Raw genomic sequence first — 14,947 nt, forward strand, 5'->3', positions numbered from 1 at the left:
TTATGGGGGTGGGGGTAGGGGTAGGGGGTGGGGGTGATATGAAATTGTGTGTGTAATGTATGTATAGGTTGTGGGTTGTGTATGTGAGGTGGGGTAGTAGATAAATGAACAAGTTGATGGGGTTCACATGAGTGTGGACCTTGTGTTATTTGGTAAGTTCATCCCCCCTGAAATTTGCTGCTACTCAGGACCATTATAAGCATGGCATTGAGCATCCTTCTTCTTTTTTTTTTCTCTATTTTTTTCATGTTTATCTAGATTGCAATATTGGTCTATTAAATGCTACAAAAAGTAGTAATAGATTTTCATTGATGTTTCAATATCAAATAAGATATAAAAGGAAATTGATGAAAATATAATTTTGCTTTTATTCAGTTAAAACTCATCAGTTTAATTAATTTAAATATATCAAATTGAGTATCTGAAATTGTTTTACTCGTCCTTTTTTTTTTTGTAAAAAACTAAAATAGTATTATTACTATCGTTATCGTTATCGTTATTATTAATTAACACTTCAATTTTATTTTTTTAAAAAAAATATTTTTCTAAGTTTGTACTTCCAATAGGATGGGGTGTCATGGGCCAATTGTAAAAATAGGAAGAAGGGGATTGATGGACTTGAAGACAAAAATCCATCCAACCCCAAGAATTTTTCCCATAAATTTCTTACCTGGCATGAATTGATTGGTCCTTCCCATCTTTAATTTGTCTTTATTTGCTAGGTTCAATTTCAACCATCTTAATATCTATAATCTCAAAAATAATTTTTTTAAAAATAATTTAAATAAAATCTCAATCATTTCAATAATTTTTCTATCTAACATTGACAACTTCATTGTCCATCTCCCTAACCTCATCCTCAAGTGGGAGTTTTCCCCTTGTTTTGCAAATATAGGGGGACCTTGTTTCTCTTGTTCTTTTTTCTCTTTTGTTTTTTCACCTTTTTTATCTTTTGATCTACTTGTAATATATATATATATATATATATATATATATATAATATATTTTCTTCTAGACATGCAATGGGAATATAAGAAGCTCTTTGGAATATTAATTACTATTCTTCTATATACATGTGAATTCCTAATATTATTTCGATTGAATTCACTCTAAAAAATCACGTTCGACGATAATCTATTAGGGATCAAATTGACCTGAAATATTTATGATGAATTTATGACAAAAATATTTGTTGAAAATAGACTAATTTTTATTAGTGATATGCAACTTTAAACTTGTCTTGTGAAGATCTATGAATTCTTATATATGAAATAATCAATATTATTTACAAGTGAAATAGATACAGATCATCTAATATTAAATTTTATAATAATACTCAATATATTAAACTCTTATTTTTTTTTAACAATCTAGGTAACATTTGATCATTGCAAATATGTTAAAAAAGAAAAATGAACAAATATATAATATATAAGAAATCAAAGGAAAAGGACTCAAGTCTCTAGTTTTAGTAATTTTTTGAAAAAATGATTTTGTTAATCAATATGGTATTTATTATAATTATTTAGTAGTTATGATGATGTCACATTTAAAATAATGATAAAAGTTTTTTCCATGGGCTGCTAATAATCTTGTGGCTAAAATTTTCAATCCTTGTTGGTTAATGTGTTTGAAAAATAAAAGAATAAGATTGGTGGAGATTATTATTATTTTATTATTAAAAAATAGTTTATTATGTACGGAAAAGAGTCCTTAGTGTCACTGGGCCTACAAATGGGCCCATTAATTTGATCTAAAACCAAACGCGTTAAAATGGTGGGTTTTAGGCCTTTCTATGTTGGCCCCATTTCTAGATTCCCTTTGTTTATCCTAAATTTGTACCTAACTTTATTTAGACTATTAGTGGTTGTCGAATTATCGGAACGAGATAGATAAGAATATTTTATCGAATTAGTTAAAATATATTTAGCATATCAAGATTGATTACTCGATATTTATAATCAAATAAAAATAAAATAACATATTTTATTTTAAAATTGGTATCGCTTATTCATCTTATCGAGCGACCTCTTACATTTTACAATATCTTGTATTCGTAATTGAATAGAATTTAATTAATATCATATAATTTATTCAAAACCTCATAAGTAAACAAAATTATAATTCAAAACCTACGAAGTAAAAATTTTGACTTACTTTTCTATATACATTGTCAACTTTTTTTTTTTTTTAAACAATCGTTGTAATTTAACATGTACTAATATGTACTATAGTTATTAGGCTGTCAATATGATTAATATTTATTATAAAAGATTATTTATAATAATTTTATTGAACAATCTAATTATATGAACATTTTTCTCACTATTAGCATGTCATACCTCGAACAATAAACTAGTCAATTATTCATGTGAATGATAACGCAATTTTAAAATTATTTTTCCTAATTTGTCAACAGTCAAATTTTTGGATTTTCAATGTACATTGAGTTGATTTATTTATGAAATATAAAAATGATTAATTAATTAATTAATTAATTGCATGTGAGTATATTTTGAAATACCGTATATGTACATTTATAGTATGAGTTTGTGAACTTGTGATACGGACAAGTTGTACTTTTTTATCTTTTTTTTAAAAAATAAAAATTAAAAAAATATATATATTTTAATTACAAAATTGTCGTTCCTTACAAGTGGGAACACATGAATAGATATGTTGGTTTTGTCACATGAGAGCATTATTATTGAACAAGCATTAGGTAAGTAGTGCATTATTAGTACTTCTCGTCCCGTTTTGTACGAGGGATAAATAATAATTAATTTTAAAATAAATTTATCTCATATGTAATTAAAATAAAATTATAAAATAACTTGTTCAGACATTATTAATTATTTCGATAATTTTACTTTATTTCAATATTAAAAGACGTGAGATAACATGTGATAATTAATCACGAAATAACTCATAATGTTTTTCTCTTAATGCTAGACTTGTACTACTAGCTTGACCATTTCTCCATTACAGGAAAAAACAAAACACCTAAAGTAAATAAATAATATTTTTAGAAGATGAGATCATTCAATAGCTTTTTTGATGAGACATTGACCAAGTCTAAATAATTCTTAAATTAGCTTTGATTTGTAAATTTTATTATTTCCATTTTGCATATTTGCCTTATTATAAGCTTCTTAATTCATAATTACCAATTACATGTATATTTGTCTGCTGCCTAACTTTTATACCCCATGTAACTCGAAGAGTGGGGTGCCGACGTGAATTTTGACTTGATTTATACGTACGATGGAAAGAAGTATCGAAAAAAGGTGATAAAATAGGATACGATCATGTTTAAGTTATCGAATATATAACTTTGGATAGTTGGATAGGGGGTATTAACGAGAATCATTGAATTCACGTAAATTCATGCTTTCCTCCGAAGATCATATATAGTAATGTTATATTTTTAAAAAAAATATTGAAATAAAGATGTGTGAATATGTGATGATGACGGGGTGCACATCTCTACTTGAGGTCAAAAATTTGAATATTATATTTGTCTTGTTTTATTTTTCTTTCTAAAATTAAATAACATCTTTCTAAGTGGTTATTGGAATAGCACTCTTAATTTAATTGGACCTATAATATTAATAGTTTAACGGTTTTCAGTAATAAAAACCTAAATATCGAACTGATCAAATTTATTTCTTAGATCAATCTTTTTATAATGGTGCATTCATCATCTCGAAATCCTGGATATTACTAACGAACTTGAAATACGAATGAGATCAAAAAACCTATATAAATTGGATAGTAGATTATGAAGGACATGAATTAGGCTAGTAGTTTAGTAGATAGCAGAGTGTGATCTCGCTTATTCATCCATAATAGCAATTGCAACATTATTATATAGTTTCTTATTGTTTCCTCGATTTCTATAATTATTTATTGCTACTTAGACTTCAATTATTTTATTTTTTGTTGTAGTTAGTGTTTGAGAATTCTTTGTTGTAACTTTTTTATTTTTGTTATTTTTTTTTCTGAATTACTTTGAACGATTTTTCTCGAGCTCATCTATCAAAAACATTCCTGTTCATCAATCAGGTGAAAGGAAGATCTGTATATGCCTACCTTTCGTAGAGACCTAGACCCTCCACCCTCCACCCCCACCCCTCTCTCTCACATACACAATATTCATAATGATCATTGGGACGATTTTCCTCGAGCTCATCTATCAATAATATTCCTATTCATCAGTCAGGTGAAAGTAAAATTTACATATGTATACCTTTCGTAGAAGACCTAGACCCTCCACCCCCCTCCACCCTCTCTCTCACATACACAATATACATAATGATCATTGGGACAACACTACTAAAGCATGTATTGTTGCTATCTTATGAAAATCAACTTTCTACAAAATGGTATCATCTTTACATGCAATAAAAGTTAGTGGTAGGGTCTAATTATTTAATGATTTAAAATTTAAACTACATCACCATTTAATCTACACGTCACAATTTTTTTTATCCCACTAGAAGTTAAGTTAATTAGTTGGTTTTAAGCACGTTAATTATCTAACTAAATTAAACATGATGATAATTGATCTCTATAATCACTTAATCCTTATCTAAGATCTTGTATCAAAAACAATATTAGTAAATGCGTAATAATGCGTTTAATTTCTAATTATTTTTAAATAACAAGATAACACGTGAGGTTATAATAGTTTGGTGCACTTCTACTCATACTTTCTTGTTTAATTATTAAAGCCATCATTATCATCAATAGGAAAACACACACATTCTTTAATTACTTATGAATCTATCATAATTACATAAGTATGATTGTGGTAAAATAATTGAGATTTCTTCACTTGTAATTAGAATTTTTAAATTCAAATATTAAGAACGAAATAAGTCATGCCGGAGTGTATAGAAATGATCCGTTATAATATTTTAATTTAAATTAATCGTGTTTTAATGCAGATACTCGAAATGATTAAAAAACAAAAAAAAATCTATCATAATTATCTCTTTTGATTTTCATTAATCTCCCTTTCCCCTCTTCTCAACTCCACGTAAGTGTACAATATTATTATAATTAATTAATTAGTTATCCAAAACCATGTTCTTTTTTCTTTGGTTCAACAATATCTTCTTTTCATTGGCTTGTTTAGTCATTGTATTTATCCAAATTGATTAAACAATTTTGATAATTAATCACTTTTTAACTGCCTATAGTTTTTTTTCTTTCTTTTTTCAGTTGGAGATGACTGAAGATATATTAAAAAAATATATGGAAAAAGCCAAATCTTGATCAAGCTACCGACTTTGTTATACATCTTTTATCTTCTATCATGGGATTTATTAAAATAATAATTAAAAGTGTTACACTTTGATGACGAAATTGGAATCTTTGATTTGTATTTTTTTTTAAATGATTTCTTCGTTATTATATTTGTGTAATATATTTAATATTTATATATTTTACTTGAGTGTTGATAATTGATTATCTTGAAACATTAACTTTTTTATTGTTATTATCAAGGTAAATGTAATGTATGCATTATTTTCTACAAACTATGCTGGTGAGATTATGCTGAATAAATAATATTATATATCTTTTTATTTGTCTATTTATTTGAAAATTTTTATATGTTGATAATCAGTTATCGGAATTTGAATTCAATAACAAAAGAAAACATATTTTATGTTTGTTTGAGATAGAATTATTATCTTTGCTTTATGTGTATGAGATGACGAAGGATTTAAAAAAAAAGTAGCAATTGATCTTGATGCATATGTCACTATGGAAAAAAATCATTAAATTAAAAATATGTTGGGAGTTAATCTTGATGTCACACAAAAAGAATTTAGTCAAATTGGAATATCTAATTATTTAATACAATAACTAATGTAAAAGAGAATAAGTTGGATATATTTGTGATAGGATTTAAATTCTAGGAGAGGTTACATATTGTATTTCGTTTTGAAGATGGAGTTAGATTTTTTAATGCATGAAAAAATATTTATTTTATTTTATATATATTATATACACATTATTTTCTCACTTATTCATACAAAGTAATTTTCAACTAATGAGTATTAATTGACACCCTCTCGAGGAAGGTGGCTTTGCTCGCGGAGCTAGGTGAGATTTATGTGTTTCAATTTTCAATAAATTATTAGTTTTTTCGTAAATATTATATTCGTATTAGAAAATTTTAAAAAATTATGTATATTGACTTGTGAATCTCTGAATAAATTGATTTTATAGTTATAATTCTAACTTCGCGTCAGTTTGTTATTACTGAATGGATAAAACTTTTTGATATTTAAATTGATAATTGAAAAGAATAAAAGTCTAATAAAATATTATAAGATAACATTATTTGACTCAAATACCACATTTATCAAGAAAAAATACATTTAAAGGAAAAAAAAAAGTTGCTTGTTGTATGGTTGAGATCAATGAAAATGTAGTAAACATTGTAATAATAAGAAGTATTTTTGAGCCATGTTATATTAGGTAACATTTAATAAAAAAGTGTTACTTTCAACATGTAAACCTCATTATGTATTTTTAAATCTGTTTTGATATGCTTTATTCAAATAAAAATCGATTAAATTTTTTTATTTTTTATTTTTATAATATAAGAATAAAGAATTGTATATACATTACTTTTCTCAAACTTCATCTCTCCGAAATTATCTAAGATATTGTTGTTTATTTGTTTAGTAACTCTTTACTCTTTTTCTTCTATGAAAAAAGGTAGAAAAAAGTATGAATTCTGAAAGAATATTACTCTTATCTACTAAACATTTTTATGATGTGTTATCTAAATTTAATAAATATAATTTAGATGTCTTTATCTAAAACAATAAATATATTTTTTTTTCATGTGAATCTGCCTCGTCACTAACAGCACATTATTCCCTTTTATCTTTTGTTTTTTTTCTCCATCTTTCAACTTGTTTTCTTGAAACACGTTCACACGCAATAAACATAAAAATAATTCCTATTATATATTCAAAAAAACAAAAAATATTTGTGATGAAAACAAAAAACACTAAAATAATGTGACAAAATATTAGTGGCAATGCGTTGATTTTTGACTGAAAATTAGTTGTTATTTTTCTCTTTTAGCTTTTGTGGTTTTAAGTATATCGTTCTATTTTATACGTTTTAATTTGACTCACTCTAAATTATAAGAATATAAGTACACATAATTTATGGTCATAAAATACCCGCCCACAGTAACAGAAGAAGTTACATTTTATATTGTCTTGTTATAAGTCTCATATTGATCATTTCGTTTATTAAACTTTAAAGATATGTATAATATATTAATATGACTTTTAAATCTCGTATTCTTAGAGGCAAAGCTAAGGAGAGCAAGAAGCAGAATCACTTCCCTTTTTCAAAAATAATTGCATTCTATATAATGGATCAAAACTATTTTTATTTATGAATGAATAATAGATATTACATTCTCTATTTTTTCTTCATGTATTTGCTTTTTAATATTTTAATTTTTCCTGAGTGAAAATTATCTTCCATGCCCTATTACTTAAAAATGTTATGCTTATGTTATTCCTATAAGAGAATATCTTTATAAATTAAATAAAGATTTAAGAATTAGAACATGAAAAAATAACTATTTTAAAAGAAAATAGGCTATGAAAAAAGAGAACATATAAATTAGAACGAAAAGGAGAAATATTCAAATTCATCATTCATTAATTAGTTAGGCAGCTCCAACAACAAGTTTTATTTTAAGTTAGTGTTTCCATGGACTAAAATAAAAAGTTCTAGAATAAAAATCTATATCTTATTAAAAGTGTTGCATATGAAAATGAAATTATACAATGTATATAAATTTAAATTTAATTAATCGAGTTTCGATAAGGAAAATAAAAAGAGGAAAGGGAAAAAAAGGTTCAATGGATGTTGTCAAAATGTGAACCTATTTTTTCCCCTTTTTATTTTCTTTAAACCATTGTAGTTTTCACTTGCACACAAATTATAATTTGATATCCTTTTTTTTGGCAGACAAATAGGAGTTTAAAAGTATATTTCTACCTTTATTCTATTCACACTTTCTAGAACCTTAAGAACCATTCTAATAATTGAATAATTAGTAATAAAAGAAATTAAATGGTCTAAAATAATCTTTTAAAAGGAAAAAAAATGATCTTTATGGTAATAAACAAGAGTCATAATTTTATTCGGGCAATAAAAAAAAAGTTAATGTAATGTCATTTTTTATCCCTTAGTTATGTATTGGTTTATTCTAATTTCAATCCTTGTTATATATGACTTGTACATTTAATTTTTTGTGCAGTTAACATGTTATATTTAAACTATTTGTAGAATTATATCATAATCAGATTATAATGCAAGTTTAAATTATATGTGTATAATTAGAATGTGAAATAAGTAAATAATTATGGTAAAATTATAATATTTCCAAAATATAAATCAGAAAGTATGCATAATAGTTTAATTAAAAATTAAACATATTTTTAGTAAAATATCACAATAACCATAATCGAGAATTTACCACTAAATTAAAATTATAAAAAATGTTGAAAATCTTACATCACATGATATCAAAATTTTAGATTAATTTAAAAAGATTCTCTCCAGCTGTGAGAAATCAGATATGTTGATACTTGACATATTTTTTATATAATTTAAAAATGAAAGAAATAAGTGAAGTCAAATCCAAATAAAAACACACAGAGAAATGAAACCAGGCTGGCACAAAGAATAAGTGAAAACAAACAACATATCTATAAGTGTTAATGTTGGACAGAAAATATTTCTCTATTCATAATCAGAGGTCTTATATTCAGATATTTGAGTCATCGAGTTTATTTGGAGAGCTGATCTCAAAAATGAATAATTTAATATATAAATTTAAATTTAATCAAATTTTAATATAGATATCGAATAATGCGAAAATTTTAAAAAAAGGTATGTGTGTTTACTAAGTCCAACGTCAAAATTAAGAGTTAGGCCCAATGCATGCAAGTTGTGTTGAAATTTCTTCATGCACTATCGTATAGTTTTATTAAATATTATTAATATTAAAGTTGCATTTGTTGACCATAGAGTGTACACTTGCAATTCCATTGGTCAACTACTCAATTTTATTGGGGCCTATGAAGCCATCCTGTATGCCACACTAATGATCCTATTGGTCAACAACTTATGATCTATATTCCCCACCATAGAAAATTTGGATAATAAGATGTTTTTTTTTTAATAATCGCGATTCGAATCAACTTTCATGTACTTAATTATTTGAAAGAGTATATATTAAGTTCTATCTATATAACTCTCTTTCGTGAGCGATGGAGCGTGAAATTTGAGGTTCTACATACAACTATTTACTCAATTACATTTTGCTAGCTATCCTTTTTCGTCTGACGACTCTTGGGAGGTGAGAAGCATTTTTATTCCATCTCATACAAGATATTAATGTCGATATATCAACAACAACTACCTATAAAAGCTCGATCAATAAGTTGATATATATTAGTATGTAACTCTTCATGCTAAGGTTTAAACAAATAAAAGAAAATAACTTCTTTTTTTTTTTGGGGGGGGGGGGTAATTTTATAGTTTTTAATATTCCGATTTCATTGACTTTTGAGCCAAAACTATGAGTACTAATAGTAAACTAAAAGATTTCACATAATCTTTTTGACTTAGTCAATTAGGGCTGTGAGAGACTTGAGTTTTATAAGAAGTTTCTCAATATTGCTATAAACTAATCCAATTAACCCCTAATGTAAATAAGACAGATATTTTGCAATTTAAAATATGTTAAAGCAATTTTTTCATAATGTTACTTATAATGTTGATTATTTCTTAATATGTGCGTGTAATATAATCTTTATCCAACAACTATATATGATATTAGTTACTAAAAATCTGATAATACAGATATGTATAACTTAAATTCTATAAATGTATGCAATTAATTATACTATTGGATCTACCTAGTCTAAATAAAAAGATATCAACTATCACTATACCTAGTTAATCAATCCATTGAATCCATCGACGATATTTATTAAATTTTGATTTTACCTTTGATTATTCGAGGTGAAAATTAAAGTCTACTAGTAGTAAAAATAGGACAAAAATTCTGAAGAGCCAATTGCATATTTTCAACATAAAAAATTAGAGTCATCACATGGATAAATAAATTAATTAATTAAAGACACGATGGATAGAATATCCTATAGGGAATTGTCCAACTAATTAAAGTTGGGACCAAGGAATTAAATGGGTGACCTGAGGACAACATGTACTCTACTTATTTTTTCTTATTGAAAATTCGATATTTATTTTGATGTTCGATTAAATTAATTTTGATTGATGTGATTATGTATATATACTTAAAATTTAGTAATTCGATTAACTTATATCTATATAGAGTAGATGAAATTTTTTTTATAAATTTTTAAATTCATAAAATTTAAATTCGAGATTTCTAGTTAAGGGTAAATCACGATTATCGTATTGCCGACATGGCATACGAAATCGTCGGTTAACAAGTCAAAATCAATTAGCCACTTGGGGTTGTTGGATTTCTTATTTGTTTCTTTCGCTGGCAGATAAGCTTTTTATCCAAGACTCAATTCATATTTTTTCTTATTTTCTATAACATTTTTTTAAAAAAAAATTCTAAATAATTTTTTAAAATTTTAATTATAATATTTTATAACTAGAATTATTAGTTTTAAATAGAGAATAAATAAATAAATTTTGTGATCAGTCAAATAATTTTACGTAAATTTGAGTGATTGCTACTTATTCGTATCATTTTGTTTCTTTTCATTGGTTTTGGTTGCTTTTCTTTGATTGCAATTTCCTAGCTAATACCCTCTTGGCTTTGGAATATTTGGCCTATGTTTAGCCACTAATTTTTATTTTTATTTAATTATTATTATTTTGTCATAGTTGAAATTTCATGGTACGTACTATTCGATGGCTTGGCTCAACAAATTTCACAAATTTATCGATCCATAGAGCTAGGTTAATATCAATTTAAGAAATAAACATATCACGTGAACTCACGATAAATCTTATAAATTTTTTATTTTTCTCTTTTACTCAATATGAATTCCTCTAGTATTGTGTGATAACACACGTGATTTTTTCAAAATTTTAATTTTTTTTATAACCGTCTTCATCGCTCATTCGCTTGCTTCGAAGATTCGGAGCAAAAGAACTTTCTCTGAATCTCCGCTATGGGGAAAGAAAAGAATAGATTGAAATACGAACTTACTTACTATTCAATATCATAGTAATCGAGTCATTGAAAGTATAGACTTGCAAGAGGGAGTTGTTTATTTACTCATATAACATAGTTCATTTATAATTTGTGTACGTCCATATTCTAAAGTTTTTCAGAATATAAAATGAATGAAATTAAAGTCAAAAATTATGGCAAAAGTTTGGAGCTTCTAAGAGAAGGAAAAAGGAGACTTTGTTACGTGTAACGAGGTCAATGAAGTCAACAGAGAATATTTATAATGCCATTATTTTTCATATATATTTGATAAGACACTCAATTGAAGTTAGTAATTTTAATTCAAATTTTTTATATTTATATTCAAAAGTTCACTGATTTGGAACAAAAATTTAGAGTTTATAATTTTAAAGAATTGAACCTTCTAATTTATAAATTTTAAATACTAATTTTGCCTCTGAGTACTACTCTTGTTCAATCATAATAATATTATAATTTTGAGTCTCAATATATTCATGCATGCAAATCATAAAAGAAGACTAAAGACTCTTGAAATTCTCATTAACGCGTTAGTTTGTTAATATAAATAATAATATTATTATTATTTCAACTTCTTCCTATTTGTTTATTCCAATTTCATTTTTTTTAAAAAAAAAAAACTGAAGGATTTGTTTCATGTGACAGGATTTGACATTTAGTCGTCGATCACCTTGTGATTATTTCAATGCATTGTTTGATACATTTCTACTAGTTCAAATATTCTTTTTAAATTATGAAATTAACAAACATAACTGACTAACGAATTAACGATAAATAAATTTTACAAGTTATCAAAATATATTAATATATTTTTATATGTTTGAATAGCGATTATTTAAAAAGTGTTAGTCAAATAATTTCAGGATAAAGTTTCATAGCTAATTTTAGTATTATTATTTTTTTAAGTGAAAGTCTTTATATGGACCATTGAATGTATCAAACTATTTTTATTATTCTACTTCTTGTTCTTAATCTTCCTTGGTTATTGAAATCTACATACTAAAAAATACCTAGCATTTATTGCAACTTCTTGCTATTTGTTTTATGTGGTTTAATTATTATTATTATTATTATTATTATTATTATTATTATTATTTTGTTCATGTGATAAGATTGACATCTATTTATTTTGCTTGTACTAATTTTTATGTTTTGTTTGATATATTTGTACTTGTTCAAACATGAGATTGGAATAATAATATTTTTGGTCCATCAGTTATTGATAAATATTAATTCTTGTCCTTATGATATATTAATACATTTAAGTTTAATTTAGAAAATACATTACCTTCAAATATAGATTAATCATACAAATTTAACACATCTAATATCACATAAGTAATAAATGGTGTTGATCGGTTAATATATACTTTAACAACAAAGGAATCAATTAATATTGAAAGTTAAATGTGTTTATTTGGGACCAAAAACTTACCAATAAATGAGGGACCAAAAATGCTAGAGATTAATAAGTCCTTCAAATTTTGTTTTGGAACATGTGAAAATATTTATTTGGGACCAATGTATGTACTAATGTTCCAAAATTATGTTTATTCGTATCATGGTTAAGTGGAAATAAGAGTAATTATAATCACTATAACAAATGAAGAATTTTAGTGTAATTATTCGACAATAATAATATAATTATCCTTTAGATCATATTTAGCAGTAATATTATAATATGATTATTTATAATCAACTGTCTATATAAATGTATGCGATTAACGTTAATTCAACTATTATTAAATATTTTAGCGACAATAAATATTTCTATCTGCCGAAAAATGTATTGTACTGAATGTTTTTTTTTTGTTATGGTGAGTACATTAAGAAAATAACTCCAATAATGTGGAAAATAATACAATAATTTTTTGTATTGAACTTATATCTAACTAATTAATTAAATAGTAACCATGTGATTGAGTTATTATTATTCTGTTGACTATATGATGCCGTAATATGAACATAGACGTGGATGCACTAGCAACACTTCTTGAAGTAAACAATAATCAAAATTAATTAAATCTTAATGCTTTCTTAATCATATCATATAGTACAACATAAAGACTCTGACACTATCTAATATTTTAAATTAGCAACTCCCAATTGGTATATAATCATATTTTTATAATTCTTTGCATATGAATTCTAAGTCTAAAGTCAATAAAAGGGAAATTTATAATTGTAAATAGCACAGTAGGAAGTGGAAAAATCACTCAACATGACAAGAAAGGAAGGGTCCTTTTGATTCAAAATCAAGCTAATCTAAAATTATAATCAAGATTAAGATATTACAATATTTTACAAATTTATCATGATTATAACTAATACCTTCAATACTATTTATTTATAGTTAGAAAAAATTATATATCTTCATTTGTATTAGCTACGGTCTAACAATTCTCTTGCTATGTTGTATTATGTGATCTTCTGTTTTAATCTGTATTTTTTTTTAGATAATCGAGATTCGATATTGATTTTCAATTTAAATGTCAGGTCTACGTATGAAACAACTCATTTGTTTACAATATTTATATTATTCCTATGATTTTTTTTAATGAAAATCTTGATTACGCTATAAGACTGGACATGATCGATTTATTCAAATAAGAACTTTAAATGTATAAAGTATTATCAAGTTGGATATTAATTTTATTGGCTATTTGCTGGGGTCAAAGCACATGAATAGCAACTGTATTCTGAATATGACCTTTGGTCTAAATGTCTTATAATTTTAAATGTTAGTCATAATTATAATATCATAGCCATGGCATTTTGTTAGGTAAAGTCTTAATCAATGTAAATAGTGTTCTCATCTAAAACTCTTCAATTGACTAAGTCTTCTAATCTAATCACATATTTAACCCCCCCCCCCCCCNAAACTATATATATATTGTTTCAAGTTGACATAGTTGGAATAGAAAAATGACAAAATAAATTAGTAGGTTGAAAGGAACTCAAGGTATATGTGAAATGGACATATATAGGGCCTAAAATTACACATATCTATAGTTCATGGGATACTCATTATCCAAGACTATATAATAAGATGACGATTAATACATATACTACATGTAGGTAATGACACTAAATAAAAAATATTGCGATAAGAAAATAGATTCATTTGTTCAAGGTCATAGAATGATATCAATAATACCTTAGTCCTATTGAGGAGGGAACTTAACAATCCATTTCTTCTTACATACTTAAGACAGATATTAGGAGCGTAACAATATAAAATGAGAATCTAATACCAGGTAAATTATGAATTGAATGAGACTGACTTTTGATATCACATTGACAAAAAAATAGACTTTAATCATAATTTAACACTATAAACTAACTCAAGAGATAAATGTCACGCCCCTTTTTTTTCTCTCTCTCATATATTTTTAATTTTTTATAATTTTTATTTTGAAAGAAAAAGAAAAGAGTTTTTCCAATTAAAGTGACATTTTGAAAAGGGATAATTATTATTCAGAGTCGCCACTTGGAATTGAGTTTTGGTGTTCCAAGTCACCTTATTTAAATCCCTAATCAAAAGGAAATTTGACTCTATTTTATTGGTCTGCGAACTAGAACTAGAAATTCGGGTAAGGAATTCTGTTGACCGAGGGGAAGGTGTTAGGCACCCCTCGAATCCCGTGGTTCTAGCACGGTCGCTTTATTGACTTT

The sequence above is a fragment of the Solanum pennellii genome, chromosome 5 (genome assembly GCF_001406875.1).
Source record: "Solanum pennellii chromosome 5, SPENNV200".
Taxonomy (NCBI): Eukaryota; Viridiplantae; Streptophyta; class Magnoliopsida; order Solanales; family Solanaceae; genus Solanum; species Solanum pennellii.